The sequence below is a fragment of the Humulus lupulus genome, chromosome 4 (genome assembly GCF_963169125.1).
Source record: "Humulus lupulus chromosome 4, drHumLupu1.1, whole genome shotgun sequence".
NCBI lineage: Eukaryota > Viridiplantae > Streptophyta > Magnoliopsida > Rosales > Cannabaceae > Humulus > Humulus lupulus.
The window spans coordinates 72,318,972-72,323,542 of record NC_084796.1 but is presented as its reverse complement, the minus strand read 5'-3'; positions in this window follow the sequence as shown (position 1 = coordinate 72,323,542).

Below are 4,571 nucleotides of genomic sequence, written 5' to 3'. Positions count from 1 at the left end.
AGTATGAGCCTCAGTTCATTAATTACACCACTCTCTCGGCCAGCCGGACGGAAATATATCTCGCTAGTCATCAGAAGGTTCCCTACTGGAAACCCCCATCCATCAGGAAATAGATGAGTAAAAGAGACATGAATAAGTGTTGTCGTTTCCATGGAGATTATGGTCACGATACGAATGAATGCAATCATCTCAAAGATGAGATAGAATTTCTCCTCCATTCAGGCAAGTTGAAAAAGTACCGAGCAGAGAAACCCCAAGGAGAAGGAAGCAACAACAATCATAAGTTTAAATGACAGCGATCTCCATCTTTGCAACCTGAGCCAGTAGATTTTACCTTAGACACTATATGTGGAGGTCCACATCTGGCTGGAGATAGTAACAAACCAAGAGAGAGATATGCTCGGACACTTCGACATGAGTTGGCGGCAACATCAGATGTCATGACTGTCGAAGAGCAACCTCTAAAAATCCTCGCTATGAACCTCAAGGACTGTTTTCCTCTGCCCAAGATAGATCAATTGGTTGATGCAACTTCTGGTCATAAAATGTTATCCTTTATGGACGCTTACTCAGGATATAATCAAATAAGTATGCACCCTCTCGACGAGGAGCATACTAGCTTCCGGACAGATATTGGTTTATACTGTTATAAGGTTATGCCATTCAGCTTGAAGAATGCGGGTGCCACCTACCAGCGTTTAGTGAATGGCATGTTCCGTGACTTGATCGGAAAAAACATGGAGGTATATGTCGACGACATGCTGGTCAAGTTGAAATAAGCTGGGGGCATGTACAAGATCTAGGGGAATGCTTTACAATACTTAGAAAGTATCGCATGAAGTTAAACCCATTGAAATGTTCGTTTGGAGTAAGTTCGGGGAAATTCCTTGGGTTTATTGTTAACTCGTGAGGAATAGAAGCCAATCCTGAGAATATTAAGGCACTCGTGAAAATGAAGTCTCCGGCCAGAACTAAAGATGTACAGAGTTTGACTGGGCGGATTGCTGCTCTAAGTAGGTTTATTTCCAAATCAACGGACAAATGTGTCCCATTTTTTAACTTGCTTAGAGGAAGCAAAAAGTTTGAATAGACGGAAGAGTGTGAGCAAGCCTTCCAAGCCATAAAGAAACATTTGTATCAACCTCCAGTTCTCTCTAAACCGATAGATGGAGAGGACCTTTTAATTTATTTGGCAGTCATAGAGCATGCTATCAGTGCTGCTCTAATACGAGAAGAAGATAAGGTACAACATCTAGTATATTATGTTAGCAAGCGGTTGATAGGAGCAGAGTCAAGGTACCCAATGATCAAGAAGTTAGCATATTGTTTAGTGCTCGCATCTCGCAAATTACGACCATACTTCCAAGCACATCCCATTAAGGGGCTTACCGACCAGTCCTTACGCCAAGTCTTACAAAAACTAGAAACCTCTAGTCGTTTACTTAAGTAGGTTGTCGAATTAGGCCAATTCGAGATCAAGTATCAACCTCGATCATCCATTAAAGGACAATCTTTGGCGGACTTCATTGCTGAATGCACCGGAATTCCTAATATTCCCGACCAGACAGAAAATGTAGCTCGGCAGAGAAATTTTTTTCCTACCTAGCAACTTTATGTGGACGGATCCTCAAATGAACATCATGCGGGAGCAGGACTTATATTAATCACCCCTGAGCAGCATCGAATCCACTGCGCATTGAGGTTCGGTTTCAATGCTTCCAATAATGAGGCAAAATATGAAGCCCTTTTAGCAGGATTATGACTGGCCAGAAATGTACATGCCCGGTCGGTCGAAGTAAATAGTGATTCTCAGTTGGTGGTCTACCAAATTTTGGGGGAATATCAGGCAAGAGGTTTGCGTATGGTGGCCTACTTGAATAAAGCCAAGGACCTACTAACACAATTCGACGGGTACACTATCAAGCTAGTACCACGAGAGCAGAATTCCAATGCAGACGCTTTAGCTAAACTGGCCAGTGCAAAAGATGCTAATACTTTGAATATAGCACCAATTGAATACTTGGAAAAATTGAGTATTACCGAGTAGGAAGCAATGCCCATCACAATAGCTAACACTTGGACGACACCCATCATCACTTACCTCGAACAAGGCATCTTACCAGACAATCGCAATGAAGTAAAAAAGATGATGAGGCAAGCTGATAGATATATCATAATGGATGGGATATTATATAGAAGAGGGTACTCACTGCCACTACTTAGATGCGTAAGACTCGACCAATCAAAGAACTTGTTGGCTGAAGTGCATAAAGGATTTTGCGAAGACCATGTTGGGGGGAAAAGTTTCTCCAAAAAGATTTTGCGACAAGGGTTTTTTTGGCCTACGATGAATGAAGATTCCATGGAGTATGTGAAGAAGTGTGATAAGTGTAAGAGATTTTCTAAAATACCCAGAGCACCTCCAAATGTTTTGAAACAGATGCAAAGTCCATGGCCCTTTGCAGTATGGGGGATTGATCTAATCGGGAGACTATCCAAAGGAAAAGGAGGGGTACAATTTGCGGTAGTTATTGTGGATTATTTCACGAAGTGGACTGAAGCTGAATCGCTAGCAACAATCACCTCAAAGAAAGTGTTAGACTTTATAGTGAAAAGTATAATATGTCGATATGGTCTACCCCAGAAGATAGTATCTGACAACGACACTCAATTTGATAGCGACTTATTTACTGATTTTTGCACTAGACATGGTATTACAAAAATTTTCTCTTCGGTAGCTCACCCGCAAGCGAATGGGAAAGTTGAAGCAGTCAACAAGACGTTGAAGGACACTCTAAAGAAGTGCCTTGAGCAAGCTAAAGGAGCCTAGGTAGAATAATTACCAGAATTCCTCTAATCGTACAGAACTACTGCCCGGACAGCGACCGGTCATACTTCTTTTTCCTTGGCATATGGATACGAAGCTATGTTGCCTATTGAGATTGACCCTCCATCTCATCGGAGAAGTACATACGACCAGCCAGAGAACCACAAATTGCTAGCAGGGTCTTTGGACTTTGTTGAAGAAAAGCGAGAAAAGGCAAGCTTGAGAGTTGTTGCCCATCAACAAAAGGTGGCACGCTATTTTAATTCCAAAGTTAGAGATCAAAAGTTCCAGGTCAGAGATTTGGTTATGAGAAAGGTGTTCATCAAAGACCCAGTAGCAAGAGTGCTGGGACCAAACTGGGAAGGACCGTATCAGATTGAGCAAGTTTTGCCACCCGGCACTTACAAACTTTCTCGACTGAATGGAAAGATGATAATAAACTATTGTAATGGAGAGCACTTGAAGAAATATTATCAATGAATACCGCTTACAGAGTGGTAGCTTAGTTTCAAGTGTTTAACTTTTTATTTAAGTTTGTTTATAAGCTGGTTATTTGTTGACCAGTCATTTTATTTTTAAACAATTTTTTGTTGTTTAAGACTCATTATTAGACACGTTTTGTCATTTTTAATTTACGAGAAATAAAAGAGACTACGCGCAGCGTGGTTGATTCTTGCTACAAATATGCATTTGTGTTAATTTTTCGAACAGTGTCCAACTAGTCGGTAAAATCGGACAATGGTCAACTGCTCGGTGTGTTCGAGCAGTGTTCAACTGCTTGAATATTTTGTTTATATTCAATGTGTTTCACGAGTAGTAATTTCTCGAATAGATTCGGTCAAGTAGCAAGTGACCAAGGATCTTACAACCCTCGATCACTTGGGGGCACATGGGGTATATTGGTAAATAATTCAACACAAGCAATGAGAGCACGAGTTAACATATTTTTTTTTTGGCTGACTTGTAAATGTTCGAAGTCAAAAAGGGCCATTGAGCTAACTTGTTTATCAAAGCTCAAGTAACTTGGCATCTTTCAAAATTCCAAGTTAAAAGCAAATATTCATGTAAGAATAAATATTATGCTCATAAAATATTAGAGCAATAAGAGTGTGAGAAAGTATACTTGGTAGGAACTTACGAAGTGTCTAGAATTTCTAAGTTAGAAAACTAAGTACTCATGCAAAAATATAAAGCATATATCAAAACGACATTAATATTCTAAAAACTCATAATGTTTTAAGTCTAGAAAGACTTAGAATATGTCAGGTTAGCAACAAAAAGTGAAAGTCAAGTAACTGGGCCATACGAGCAAACTATCAAAGTTGATAACCAGTAATTGTCTCAAAAAAAGTATAAGAAAAATAAGTAAATTGCTGGCCATATATAAAGTTTCTGCTGGTTGGATAGGAGGCTCCCTGATCGACTAAGGCATGTTTACTGGCCAGGTAAACTAGTTTCTGGCTGGTTAACACCATTGTCAGCGTCTGGAACCTCCTCTAGTCAGAATAATAGAGCAGGAGAAGCAGGCACAACACCAGTTGGATTGGCTGCCTCCTTGGTGGCCTTGGCTTCACATTTGGCAAGTTCTTCCGCCCTTGCCTCTTCTGAGAGAAAGTCGAGGTTGAGAGGATTGTTTAGCTTACATATATGATAGAAGCAGTTGAAGCAGATCTCTTCATAACGAGCAAGATTAGCTTCTTTGTCTTGTTTTAACTCTTCATTCTCATGAGTCATTTTCTCTAGC